The sequence below is a fragment of the Osmia lignaria genome, unplaced genomic scaffold (genome assembly GCF_051020975.1).
Source record: "Osmia lignaria lignaria isolate PbOS001 unplaced genomic scaffold, iyOsmLign1 scaffold0005, whole genome shotgun sequence".
Classification (NCBI taxonomy): domain Eukaryota; kingdom Metazoa; phylum Arthropoda; class Insecta; order Hymenoptera; family Megachilidae; genus Osmia; species Osmia lignaria.
The window spans coordinates 8921258-8936570 of record NW_027478162.1 but is presented as its reverse complement, the minus strand read 5'-3'; positions in this window follow the sequence as shown (position 1 = coordinate 8936570).

The window sequence follows — 15313 nt, the reverse complement described above, 5'->3', positions numbered from 1 at the left end:
CGAGAACTACGCATCTGATCAAAAAATATCATAGAACATAAAAAGTAGGAAACTTAATTCTCTACAAAAAAGGTCTCTTAACGTTTTACAATAGCTCGCTTCGTTTCCGAGATATTTGCAGATTTATCTCAAGGGAAGGGTCCTGACGGACATATTTCGAGATATTTCTTCTTCTTGTTGTTCTTCTTCTGCACAGCTAAACTGGAAGTGGCATTTCCAACTCGCAATAGTGCAGAGTTATCCCAAAGAAAGGGGCCACGATGTTTCTGTATCTCTATTATGTTGGTGCGGCTTCGGAACTTTTAAATATCTCGATATATCTCGAAAACTACGCTTCTGATCAAAAAATATCAGAGAACGTAAATTGTAGGAAACATAATTCTCTACAAAAAAGGTCTCTTAACATTTTGCCATAGCTCGCTTGGTTTCCGAGATATTTGCAGATTTATCTCAAGGGAAGGGGCCTGACGGACATATTTCGAGATATTTCTTCTTCTTGTTGTTCTTCTTCTGCACACCTAAGCTGGAAGTGGCATTTGCAGCTCGCAATAGTGCAGAGTTACCTCAAAGAAAGGGGCCACGGTGTTTCTGTATCTCTATTATGTTGGTGCCGCATCGGAACTTTTAAATATCTGGATATATCTCGAGAACTACGCATCTGATCAAAAAATATCATAGAACATAAAAAGTAGGAAACTTAATTCTCTACAAAAAAGGTCTCTTAAGATTTTGCCATAGCTCGCTTCGTTTCCGAGATATTTGCAGATTTATCTCAAGGGAAGGGGCCTGACGGACATATTTCGAGATATTTCTTCTTCTTGTTGTTCTTCTTCTGCACAGCTAAGCTGGAAGTGGCATTTGCAGCGCGCAATAGTGCAGAGTTATCTCAAGGAAAGGGGCCACGGTGTTTCTGTATCTCTATTATGTTGGTGCGGCTTCGGAACTTTTAAATATCTTGATATATCTCGAGAACTACGCATCTGATCAAAAAATATCGTAGAACATAAAAAGTAGGAAACCTAATTTTCTACAAAAAAGGTCGCTTAACATTTTGCCGTAGCTCGCTTCGTTTCCGAGATATTTGCAGATTTATCTCAAGGGAAGGGGCCTGACGGACATATTTCGAAATATTTCTTATTCTTGTTGTTCTTCTTCTGCACAGCTAAGCTGGAAGTGGCATTTGCAGCTCGCAATAGTGCAGAGTTATCTCAAAGAAAGGGGCCACGGTGTTTCTGTACCTCTATTATGTTGGTGCAGCTTCGGAGCTTTTAAATATCTTGATATATCTCGAGAACTACGCATCTGATCAAAAAATATCATAGAACATAAAAAGTAGGAAACTTAATTCTCTACAAAAAAGGTCTCTTAACATTTTGCGATAGCTCGCTTCGTTTCCGAGATATTTGCAGATTTATCTCAAGGGAAGGGGCCTGACGGACATATTTCGAGATATTTCTTCTTCTTGTTGTTCTTCTTCTGCACAGCTAAGCTGGAAGTGGCATTTGCAGCGCGCAATAGTGCAGAGTTATCTCAAAGAAAGGGGCCACGTTGTCTCTGTATCTCTATTATGTTGGTGCGGCTTCGGAACTTTTAAATATCTTGATATATCTCGAGAACTACGCATCTGATCAAAAAATATCATAGAACATAAAAAGTAGGAAACTTAATTCTCTACAAAAAAGGTCTCTTAACATTTTCCCATAGCTGGCATCGTTTCCGAGATATTTGCAGATTTAGCTCAAGGGAAGGAGCCTGACGGACATATTCCGAGATATTTCTTATTCTTGTTGTTCCTCTTCTGCACAGCTAAGCTGGAAGTGGCATTTGCAGGTCGCAATAGTGCAGAGTTATCTCAAAGAAAGGGGCCACGGTGTTTCTGTATCTCTATTATGTTGGTGCGGCTTCGGAACTTTTAAATATCTCGATATATCTCGAAAACTACGCTTCTGATCAAAAAATATCAGAGAACCTAAATTGTAGGAAACATAATTCTCTACAAAAAAGGTCTCTTAACATTTTGCCATAGCTCGCTTCGTTTCCGAGATATTTGCAGATTTATCTCAAGGGAAGGGTCCTGACGGACATATTTCGAGATATTTCTTCTTCTTGTTGTTCTTCTTCTGCACAGCTAAACTGGAAGTGGCATTTCCAGCTCGCAATCGTGCAGAGTTATCTCAAAGAGAGGGGCCACGGTGTTTCTGTATCTCTATTATGTTGGTGCGGCTTCGGAACTTTTAAATATCTTGATATATCTCGAGAACTACGCCTCTGATCGAAAAATATCATAGAACATAAAAAGTAGGAAACTTAATTCTCTACAAAAAAGGTCTCTTAAGATTTTGCCATAGCTCGCTTCGTTTCCGAGATATTTGCAGATTTATCTCAAGGGAAGGGGCCTGACGGACATATTTCGAGATATTTCTTCTTCTTGTTGTTCTTCTTCTGCACAGCTAAGCTGGAAGTGGCATTTGCAGCGCGCAATAGTGCAGAGTTATCTCAAGGAAAGGGGCCACGGTGTTTCTGTATCTCTATTATGTTGGTGCGGCTTCGGAACTTTTAAATATCTTGATATATCTCGAGAACTACGCATCTGATCAAAAAATATCGTAGAACATAAAAAGTAGGAAACCTAATTTTCTACAAAAAAGGTCGCTTAACATTTTGCCGTAGCTCGCTTCGTTTCCGAGATATTTGCAGATTTATCTCAAGGGAAGGGGCCTGACGGACATATTTCGAAATATTTCTTATTCTTGTTGTTCTTCTTCTGCACAGCTAAGCTGGAAGTGGCATTTGCAGCTCGCAATAGTGCAGAGTTATCTCAAAGAAAGGGGCCACGGTGTTTCTGTACCTCTATTATGTTGGTGCAGCTTCGGAGCTTTTAAATATCTTGATATATCTCGAGAACTACGCATCTGATCAAAAAATATCATAGAACATAAAAAGTAGGAAACTTAATTCTCTACAAAAAAGGTCTCTTAACATTTTGCGATAGCTCGCTTCGTTTCCGAGATATTTGCAGATTTATCTCAAGGGAAGGGGCCTGACGGACATATTTCGAGATATTTCTTCTTCTTGTTGTTCTTCTTCTGCACAGCTAAGCTGGAAGTGGCATTTGCAGCGCGCAATAGTGCAGAGTTATCTCAAAGAAAGGGGCCACGTTGTCTCTGTATCTCTATTATGTTGGTGCGGCTTCGGAACTTTTAAATATCTTGATATATCTCGAGAACTACGCATCTGATCAAAAAATATCATAGAACATAAAAAGTAGGAAACTTAATTCTCTACAAAAAAGGTCTCTTAACATTTTCCCATAGCTGGCATCGTTTCCGAGATATTTGCAGATTTAGCTCAAGGGAAGGAGCCTGACGGACATATTCCGAGATATTTCTTATTCTTGTTGTTCCTCTTCTGCACAGCTAAGCTGGAAGTGGCATTTGCAGGTCGCAATAGTGCAGAGTTATCTCAAAGAAAGGGGCCACGGTGTTTCTGTATCTCTATTATGTTGGTGCGGCTTCGGAACTTTTAAATATCTCGATATATCTCGAAAACTACGCTTCTGATCAAAAAATATCAGAGAACCTAAATTGTAGGAAACATAATTCTCTACAAAAAAGGTCTCTTAACATTTTGCCATAGCTCGCTTCGTTTCCGAGATATTTGCAGATTTATCTCAAGGGAAGGGTCCTGACGGACATATTTCGAGATATTTCTTCTTCTTGTTGTTCTTCTTCTGCACAGCTAAACTGGAAGTGGCATTTCCAGCTCGCAATCGTGCAGAGTTATCTCAAAGAGAGGGGCCACGGTGTTTCTGTATCTCTATTATGTTGGTGCGGCTTCGGAACTTTTAAATATCTTGATATATCTCGAGAACTACGCCTCTGATCGAAAAATATCATAGAACATAAAAAGTAGGAAACTTAATTCTCTACAAAAAAGGTCTCTTAACATTTTGCCATAGCTCGCTTCGTTTCCGAGATATTTACAGATTTATCTCAAGGGAAGGGGCCTGACGGACATATTTCGAGATATTTCTTCGTCTTGTTGTTCTTCTTCTGCACAGCTAAGCTGGAAGTGGCATTTGCAGCTCGCAATAGTGCAGAGTTATCGCAAAGAAAGGGGCCACGGTGTTTCTGTATCTCTATTATGTTGGTGCGGCTTCGGAACTTTTAAATATCTTGATATATCTCGCGAACTACGCATCTGATCAAAAAATATCATAGAACATAAAAAGTAGGAAACTTAATTCTCTACAAAAAAGGTCTCTTAACATTTTGCCATAGCTCGCTTCGTTTCCGAGATATTTGCAGATTTATCTCAAGGGAAGGGGCCTGACGGACATATTTCGAGATATTTCTTCTTCTTGTTGTTCTTCTTCTGCACAGCTAAGCTGGAAGTGGCATTTGCAGCGCGCAATAGTGCAGAGTTTTCTCAAGGAAAGGGGCCACGGTGTTTCTGTATCTCTATTATGTTGGTGCGGCTTCGGAACTTTTAAATATCTTGATATATCTCGAGAACTACGCATCTGATCAAAAAATATCGTAGAACATAAAAAGTAGGAAACTTAATTCTCTACAAAAAAGGTCTCTTAACATTTTGCCGTAGCTCGCTTCGTTTCCGAGATATTTGCAGATTTATCTCAAGGGAAGGGGCCTGACGGACATATTTCGAGATATTTCTTCTTCTTGTTGTTCTTCTTCTGCACAGCTAAGCTGGAAGTGGCATTTGCAGCGCGCAATAGTGCAGAGTTATCTCAAAGAAAGGGGCCACGTTGTTTCTGTATCTCTATTATGTTGGTGCGGCTTCGGAACTTTTAAATATCTTGATATATCTCGAGAACTACGCATCTGATCAAAAAATATCATAGAACATAAAAAGTAGGAAACTTAATTCTCTACAAAAAAGGTCTCTTAACATTTTCCCATAGCTGGCATCGTTTCCGAGATATTTGCAGATTTAGCTCAAGGGAAGGGGCCTGACGGACATATTCCGAGATATTTCTTATTCTTGTTGTTCCTCTTCTGCACAGCTAAGCTGGAAGTGGCATTTGCAGGTCGCAATAGTGCAGAGTTATCTCAAAGAAAGGGGCCACGGTGTTTCTGTATCTCTATTATGTTGGTGCGGCTTCGGAACTTTTAAATATCTCGATATATCTCGAAAACTACGCTTCTGATCAAAAAATATCAGAGAAGCTAAATTGTAGGAAACATAATTCTCTACAAAAAAGGTCTCTTAACATTTTGCCATAGCTCGCTTCGTTTCCGAGATATTTGCAGATTTATCTCAAGGGAAGGGTCCTGACGTACATATTTCGAGATATTTCTTCTTCTTGTTGTTCTTCTTCTGCACAGCTAAACTGGAAGTGGCATTTCCAGCTCGCAATCGTGCAGAGTTATCTCAAAGAGAGGGGCCACGGTGTTTCTGTATCTCTATTATGTTGGTGCGGCTTCGGAACTTTTAAATATCTTGATATATCTCGAGAACTACGCATCTGATCAAAAAATATCATAGAACATAAAAAGTAGGAAACCTAATTTTCTACAAAAAAGGTCTCTTAACATTTTGCCGTAGCTCGCTTCGTTTCCGAGATATTTGCAGATTTATCTCAAGGGAAGGGGCCTGACGGACATATTTCGAAATATTTCTTATTCTTGTTGTTCTTCTTCTGCACAGCTAAGCTGGAAGTGGCATTTGCAGCTCGCAATAGTGCAGAGTTATCTCAAAGAAAGGGGCCACGGTGTTTCTGTACCTCTATTATGTTGGTGCAGCTTCGGAGCTTTTAAATATCTTGATATATCTCGAGAACTACGCATCTGATCAAAAAATATCATAGAACATGAAAAGTAGGAAACTTAATTCTCTACAAAGAAGGTCTCTTAACATTTTGCCATAGCTCGCTTCGTTTCCGAGATATTTGCAGATTTATCTCAAGGGAAGGGGCCTGACGGACATATTTCGAGATATTTCTTCTTCTTGTTGTTCTTCTTCTGCACAGCTAAGCTGGAAGTGGCATTTGCAGCGCGCAATAGTGCAGAGTTATCTCAAAGAAAGGGGCCACGGTGTTTCTGTATCTCTATTATGTTGGTGCGGCTTCGGAACTTTTAAATATCTTGATATATCTCGAAAACTACGCTTCTGATCAAAAAATATCAGAGAACGTAAATTGTAGGAAACATAATTCTCTACAAAAAAGGTCTCTTAACATTTTGCCATAGCTCGCTTCGTTTCCGAGATATTTGCAGATTTATCTCAAGGGAAGGGGCCTGACGGACATATTTCGAGATATTTCTTCTTCTTGTTGTTCTTCTTCTGCACAGCTAAGCTGGAAGTGGCATTTGCAGCTCGCAGTAGTGCAGAGTTATCTCAAAGAAAGGGGCCACGGTGTTTCTGTATCTCTATTATGTTGGTGCGGCTTCGGAACTTTTAAATATCTTGATATATCTCGAGAACTACGCATCTGATCAAAAAATATCGTAGACCATAAAAAGTAGGAAACTTAATTCTCTACAAATAAGGTCTCTTAACATTTTGCCATAGCTCGCTTGGTTTCCGAGATAGTTGCAGATATATCTCAAGGGCAGGGGCCTGACGGACATATTTCGAGATATTTCTTCTTCTCGTTGTTCTTCTTCTGCACAGCTAAGCTGTAAGTGGCATTTGCGGCTCGCACTAGTGCAGAGTTATCTCAAAGAAAGGGGCCACGGTGTTTCTGTATCTCTATTATGTTGGTGCGGCTTCGGAACTTTTAAATATCTTGATATATCTCGAGAACTACGCATCTGATCAAAAAATATCATAGAAGATAAAATGTAGGAAACTTAATTCTCTACAAAAAAGGTCTCTTAACATTTTGCCATAGCTCGCTTCGTTTCCGAGATATTTGCAGATTTATCTCAAGGGAAGGGGCCTGACGGACATATTTCGAGATATTTCTTCTTCTCGTTGTTCTTCTTCTGCACAGCTAAGCTGGAAGTGGCATTTGCAGCGCGCAATAGTGCAGAGTTTTCTCAAGGAAAGGGGCCACGGTGTTTCTGTATCTCTATTATGTTGGTGCGGCTTCGGAACTTTTAAATATCTTGATATATCTCGAGAACTACGCATCTGATCAAAAAATATCATAGAACATAAAAAGTAGGAAACTTAATTCTCTACAAAAAAGGTCTCTTAACATTTTGCCATAGCTCTCTTCGTTTCCGAGATATTTGCAGATTTATCTCAAGGGAAGGGGCCTGACGGACATATTTCGAGATACTTCTTCTTCTTGTTGTTCTTCTTCTGCACAGCTAAGCTGGAAGTGGCATTTGCAGCTCGCAATCGTGCAGAGTTATCTCAAAGAGAGGGGCCACGGTGTTTCTGTATCTCTATTATGTTGGTGCGGCTTCGGAACTTTTAAATATCTTGATATATCTCGAGAACTACGCCTCTGATCGAAAAATATCATAGAACATAAAAAGTAGGAAACTTAATTCTCTACAAAAAAGGTCTCTTAACATTTTGCCATAGCTCGCTTCGTTTCCGAGATATTTACAGATTTATCTCAAGGGAAGGGGCCTGACGGACATATTTCGAGATATTTCTTCGTCTTGTTGTTCTTCTTCTGCACAGCTAAGCTGGAAGTGGCATTTGCAGCTCGCAATAGTGCAGAGTTATCGCAAAGAAAGGGGCCACGGTGTTTCTGTATCTCTATTATGTTGGTGCGGCTTCGGAACTTTTAAATATCTTGATATATCTCGCGAACTACGCATCTGATCAAAAAATATCATAGAACATAAAAAGTAGGAAACTTAATTCTCTACAAAAAAGGTCTCTTAACATTTTGCCATAGCTCGCTTCGTTTCCGAGATATTTGCAGATTTATCTCAAGGGAAGGGGCCTGACGGACATATTTCGAGATATTTCTTCTTCTTGTTGTTCTTCTTCTGCACAGCTAAGCTGGAAGTGGCATTTGCAGCGCGCAATAGTGCAGAGTTTTCTCAAGGAAAGGGGCCACGGTGTTTCTGTATCTCTATTATGTTGGTGCGGCTTCGGAACTTTTAAATATCTTGATATATCTCGAGAACTACGCATCTGATCAAAAAATATCGTAGAACATAAAAAGTAGGAAACTTAATTCTCTACAAAAAAGGTCTCTTAACATTTTGCCGTAGCTCGCTTCGTTTCCGAGATATTTGCAGATTTATCTCAAGGGAAGGGGCCTGACGGACATATTTCGAGATATTTCTTCTTCTTGTTGTTCTTCTTCTGCACAGCTAAGCTGGAAGTGGCATTTGCAGCGCGCAATAGTGCAGAGTTATCTCAAAGAAAGGGGCCACGTTGTTTCTGTATCTCTATTATGTTGGTGCGGCTTCGGAACTTTTAAATATCTTGATATATCTCGAGAACTACGCATCTGATCAAAAAATATCATAGAACATAAAAAGTAGGAAACTTAATTCTCTACAAAAAAGGTCTCTTAACATTTTCCCATAGCTGGCATCGTTTCCGAGATATTTGCAGATTTAGCTCAAGGGAAGGGGCCTGACGGACATATTCCGAGATATTTCTTATTCTTGTTGTTCCTCTTCTGCACAGCTAAGCTGGAAGTGGCATTTGCAGGTCGCAATAGTGCAGAGTTATCTCAAAGAAAGGGGCCACGGTGTTTCTGTATCTCTATTATGTTGGTGCGGCTTCGGAACTTTTAAATATCTCGATATATCTCGAAAACTACGCTTCTGATCAAAAAATATCAGAGAACCTAAATTGTAGGAAACATAATTCTCTACAAAAAAGGTCTCTTAACATTTTGCCATAGCTCGCTTCGTTTCCGAGATATTTGCAGATTTATCTCAAGGGAAGGGTCCTGACGTACATATTTCGAGATATTTCTTCTTCTTGTTGTTCTTCTTCTGCACAGCTAAACTGGAAGTGGCATTTCCAGCTCGCAATCGTGCAGAGTTATCTCAAAGAGAGGGGCCACGGTGTTTCTGTATCTCTATTATGTTGGTGCGGCTTCGGAACTTTTAAATATCTTGATATATCTCGAGAACTACGCATCTGATCAAAAAATATCATAGAACATAAAAAGTAGGAAACCTAATTTTCTACAAAAAAGGTCTCTTAACATTTTGCCGTAGCTCGCTTCGTTTCCGAGATATTTGCAGATTTATCTCAAGGGAAGGGGCCTGACGGACATATTTCGAAATATTTCTTATTCTTGTTGTTCTTCTTCTGCACAGCTAAGCTGGAAGTGGCATTTGCAGCTCGCAATAGTGCAGAGTTATCTCAAAGAAAGGGGCCACGGTGTTTCTGTACCTCTATTATGTTGGTGCAGCTTCGGAGCTTTTAAATATCTTGATATATCTCGAGAACTACGCATCTGATCAAAAAATATCATAGAACATGAAAAGTAGGAAACTTAATTCTCTACAAAGAAGGTCTCTTAACATTTTGCCATAGCTCGCTTCGTTTCCGAGATATTTGCAGATTTATCTCAAGGGAAGGGGCCTGACGGACATATTTCGAGATATTTCTTCTTCTTGTTGTTCTTCTTCTGCACAGCTAAGCTGGAAGTGGCATTTGCAGCGCGCAATAGTGCAGAGTTATCTCAAAGAAAGGGGCCACGGTGTTTCTGTATCTCTATTATGTTGGTGCGGCTTCGGAACTTTTAAATATCTTGATATATCTCGAAAACTACGCTTCTGATCAAAAAATATCAGAGAACGTAAATTGTAGGAAACATAATTCTCTACAAAAAAGGTCTCTTAACATTTTGCCATAGCTCGCTTCGTTTCCGAGATATTTGCAGATTTATCTCAAGGGAAGGGGCCTGACGGACATATTTCGAGATATTTCTTCTTCTTGTTGTTCTTCTTCTGCACAGCTAAGCTGGAAGTGGCATTTGCAGCTCGCAGTAGTGCAGAGTTATCTCAAAGAAAGGGGCCACGGTGTTTCTGTATCTCTATTATGTTGGTGCGGCTTCGGAACTTTTAAATATCTTGATATATCTCGAGAACTACGCATCTGATCAAAAAATATCGTAGACCATAAAAAGTAGGAAACTTAATTCTCTACAAATAAGGTCTCTTAACATTTTGCCATAGCTCGCTTGGTTTCCGAGATAGTTGCAGATATATCTCAAGGGCAGGGGCCTGACGGACATATTTCGAGATATTTCTTCTTCTCGTTGTTCTTCTTCTGCACAGCTAAGCTGTAAGTGGCATTTGCGGCTCGCACTAGTGCAGAGTTATCTCAAAGAAAGGGGCCACGGTGTTTCTGTATCTCTATTATGTTGGTGCGGCTTCGGAACTTTTAAATATCTTGATATATCTCGAGAACTACGCATCTGATCAAAAAATATCATAGAAGATAAAATGTAGGAAACTTAATTCTCTACAAAAAAGGTCTCTTAACATTTTGCCATAGCTCGCTTCGTTTCCGAGATATTTGCAGATTTATCTCAAGGGAAGGGGCCTGACGGACATATTTCGAGATATTTCTTCTTCTCGTTGTTCTTCTTCTGCACAGCTAAGCTGGAAGTGGCATTTGCAGCGCGCAATAGTGCAGAGTTTTCTCAAGGAAAGGGGCCACGGTGTTTCTGTATCTCTATTATGTTGGTGCGGCTTCGGAACTTTTAAATATCTTGATATATCTCGAGAACTACGCATCTGATCAAAAAATATCATAGAACATAAAAAGTAGGAAACTTAATTCTCTACAAAAAAGGTCTCTTAACATTTTGCCATAGCTCTCTTCGTTTCCGAGATATTTGCAGATTTATCTCAAGGGAAGGGGCCTGACGGACATATTTCGAGATACTTCTTCTTCTTGTTGTTCTTCTTCTGCACAGCTAAGCTGGAAGTGGCATTTGCAGCTCGCAATAGTGCAGAGTTATCTCAAAGAAAGGGGCCACGGTGTTTCTGTATCTCTATTATGTTGGTGCGGCTTCGGAACTTTTAAATATCTTAATATATCTCGAGAACTACGCATCTGATCAAAAAATATCATAGAACATAAAAAGTAGGAAACTTAATTCTCTACAAAAAAGGTCTCTTAACATTTTGCCATAGCTCGCTTCGTTTCCGAGATATTTGCAGATTTATCTCAAGGGAAGGGGCCTGACGGACATATTTCGAGATACTTCTTCTTCTTGTTGTTCTTCTTCTGCACAGCTAAGCTGGAAGTGGCATTTGCAGCTCGCAATAGTGCAGAGTTATCTCAAAGAAAGGGGCCACGGTGTTTCTGTATCTCTATTGTGTTGGTGCGGCTTCGGAACTTTTAAATATCTTAATATATCTCGAGAACTACGCATCTGATCAAAAAATATCATAGAACATAAAATGTAGGAAACTTAATTCTCTACAAAAAAGGTCTCTTAACATTTTGCCATAGCTCGCTTCGTTTCCGAGATATTTGCAGATATATCTGAAGGGAAGGGGCCTGACGGACATATTTCGAGATATTTCTTCTTCTTGTTGTTCTTCTTCTGCACAGCTAAGCTGGAAGTGGCATTTGCGGCTCGCACTAGTGCAGAGTTATCTCAAAGAAAGGGGCCACGGTGTTTCTGTATCCCTATTATTCTGGTGCGGCTTCGGAACTTTTAAATATCTCGATATATCTCGAAAACTACGCTTCTGATCAAAAAATATCATAGAGCACAAATTGTAGGAAACATAATTCTCTACAAAAAACGTCTCTTAACATTTTGCCATAGCTCGCTTCGTTTCCGAGATATTTGCAGATTCAGCTCAAAGGAACTGGCCTGACGGACATATTTCGAGATATTTCTTCTTCTTGTTGTTCTTCTTCTGCACAGCTAAACTGGAAGTGGCATTTCCAGCTCGCAATCGTGCAGAGTTATCTCAAAGAAAGGGGCCACGGTGTTTCTGTATCTCTATTATGTTGGTGCGGCTTCGGAACTTTTAAATATCTTGATATATCTCGAGAACTACGCCTCTGATCGAAAAATATCATCGAACATAAAAAGTAGGAAACGTAATTCTCTACAAAAAAGGTCTCTTAACATTTTGCCATAGCTCGCTTCGTTTCCGAGATATTTGCAGATTTATCTCAAGGGAAGGCGCCTGACGGACATATTTCGAGATATTTCTTCTTCTTGTTGTTCTTCTTCTGCACAGCTAAGCTGGAAGTGGCATTTGCGGCTCGCACTAGTGCAGAGTTATCTCAAAGAAAGGGGCCACGGTGTTTCTGTATCCCTATTATGTTGGTGCGGCTTCGGAACTTTTAAATATCTCGATATATCTCGAAAACTACGCTTCTGATCAAAAAATATCATAGAACATAAATTGTAGGAAACATAATTCTCTACAAAAAACGTCTCTTAACATTTTGCCATAGCTCGCTTCGTTTCCGAGATATTTGCAGATTCAGCTCAAAGGAACTGGCCTGACGGACATATTTCGAGATATTTCTTCTTCTTGTTGTTCTTCTTCTGCACAGCTAAACTGGAAGTGGCATTTCCAGCTCGCAATCGTGCAGAGTTATCTCAAAGAAAGGGGCCACGGTGTTTCTGTATCTCTATTATGTTGGTGCGGCTTCGGAACTTTTAAATATCTTGATATATCTCGAGAACTACGCCTCTGATCGAAAAATATCATAGAACATAAAAAGTAGGAAACGTAATTCTCTACAAAAAAGGTCTCTTAATATTTTGCCATAGCTCGCTTCGTTTCCGAGATATTTGCAGATTTATCTCAAGGGAAGCGGCCTGACGGACATATTTCGAGATATTTCCTCTTCTTGTTGTTCTTCTTCTGCACAGCTAAGCTGGAAGTGGCATTTGCAGCTCGCAATAGTGCAGAGTTATCCCAAAGAAAGGGGCCACGGTGTTTCTGTATCTCTATTATGTTCGTGCGGCTTCGGAACTTTTACATATCTCGATATATCTCGAAAACTACGCTTCTGATCAAAAAATATCATAGAACATAAATTGTAGGAAACATAATTCTCTACAAAAAAGGTCTCTTAACGTTTTGCCATAGCTCGCTTCGTTTCCGAGATATTTGCAGATTTATCTCAAGGGAAGGGTCCTGATGGACATATTTCGAGATATTTCTTCTTCTTGTTGTTCTTCTTCTGCACAGCTAAACTGGAAGTGGCATTTCCAGCTCGCAATCGTGCAGAGTTATCTCAAAGAAAGGGGCCACGGTGTTTCTGTATCTCTATTATGTTGGTGCGGCTTCGGAACTTTTAAATATCTTGATATATCTCGAGAACTACGCCTCTGATCGAAAAATATCATAGAACATAAAAAGTAGGAAACTTAATTCTCTACAAAAAAGGTCTCTTAACATTTTGCCATAGCTCGCTTCGTTTCCGAGATATTTGCAGATTTATTTCAAGGGAAGGGGCCTGACGGACATATTTCGAGATATTTCTTCTTCTTGTTGTTCTTCTTCTGCACAGCTAAGCTGGAAGTGGCATTTGCAGCTCGCACTAGTGCAGAGTTATCTCAAAGAAAGGGGCCACGGTGTTTCTGTATCTCTATTATGTTGGTGCGGCTTCGGATCTTTTAAATATCTCGATATATCTCGAAAACTACGCTTCTGATCAAAAAATATCATAGAACATAAATTGTAGGAAACATAATTCACTACAAAAAACGTCTCTCAACATTTTGCCATAGCTCGCTTCGTTTCCGAGATATTTGCAGATTCAGCTCAAAGGAACGGGCCTGACGGACATATTTCGAGATACTTCTTCTTCTTGTTGTTCTTCCTCTGCACAGCTTAGCTGGAAGTGGCATTTGCAGCTCGCAATAGTGCAGAGTTATCTCAAAGAAAGGGGCCACGGTGTTTCTGTATCTCTATTGTGTTGGTGCGGCTTCGGAACTTTTAAATATCTTGATATATCTCGAGAACTACGCATCTGATCAAAAAATATCATAGAACATAAAAAGTAGGAAACTTAATTCTCTACAAAAAAGGTCTCTTAACATTTTGCCATAGCTCGCTTCGTTCCCGAGATATTTGCAGATTTATCTCAAGGGAAGGGGCCTGACGGACATATTTCGAGATATTTCTTCCTCTTGTTGTTCTTCTTCTGCACAGCTAAGCTGGAAGTGGCATTTGCGGCTCGCACTAGTGCAGAGTTATCTCAAAGAAAGGGGCCACGGTGTTTCTGTATCTCTATTATGTTGGTGCGGCTTCGGAACTTTTAAATATCTCGATATATCTCGAGAACTATGCCTCTGATCAAAAAATATCATAGAACCTAAATTGTAGGAAACATAATTCTCTACAAAAAAGGTCTCTTAACATTTTGCCATAGCTCGCTTCGTTTCCGAGATATTTGCAGATATATCTCAAGGGAAGGGGCCTGATGGACATATTTCGAGATATTTCTTCTTCTTGTTGTTCTTCTTCTGCACAGCTAAACTGGTAGTGGCATCTCCAGCTCGCAATCGTGCAGAGTTATCTCAAAGAACGGGGCCACGGTGTTTCTGTATCTCTATTATGTTGGTGCGGCTTCGGAACTTTTAAATATCTTGATATATCTCGAGAACTACGCCTCTGATCGAAAAATATCATAGAACGTAAAAAGTAGGAAACTTAATTCTCTACAAAAAAGGTCTCTTAACATTTTGCCATAGCTCGCTTCGTTTCCGAGATATTTGCAGATTTATCTCAAGGGAAGGGGCCTGACGGACATATTTCGAGATATTTCTTCTTCTTGTTGTTGTTCTTCTGCACAGCTAAGCTGGAAGTGGCATTTGCAGCGCGCAATAGGGCAGAGTTATCTCAAAGAAAGGGGCCACGGTGTTTCTGTATCTCTATTATGTTGGTGCGGCTTCGGAACTTTTAAATATCTTGATACATCTCGAGAACTACGCATCTGATCAAAAAATATCATAGAAGATAAAAAGTAGGAAACTTAATTCTCTACAAAAAAGGTCTCTTAACATTTCGCCATAGCTCGCTTCGTTTCCGAGATATTTGCAGATTTATCTCAAGGGAAGCGGCCTGTCGGACATATTTCGAGATATTTCTTCTTCTTGTTGTTCTTCTTCTGCACAGCTAAGCTGGAAGTGGCATTTGCGGCTCGCACTAGTGCAGAGTTATCTCAAAGAAAGGGGCCACGGTGTTTCTGTATCTCTATTATGTTGGTGCGGCTTCGGAACTTTTAAATATCTCGATATATCTCGAAAACTACGCTTCTGATCAAAAAATATCATAGAACATAAATTGTAGGAAACATAATTCTCTACAAAAAACGTCTCTTAACATTTTGCCATAGCTCGCTTCGTTTCCGAGATATTTGCAGATTCAGCTCAAAGGAACGGGTCTGACGGACATATTTCGAGATACTTCTTCTTCTTGTT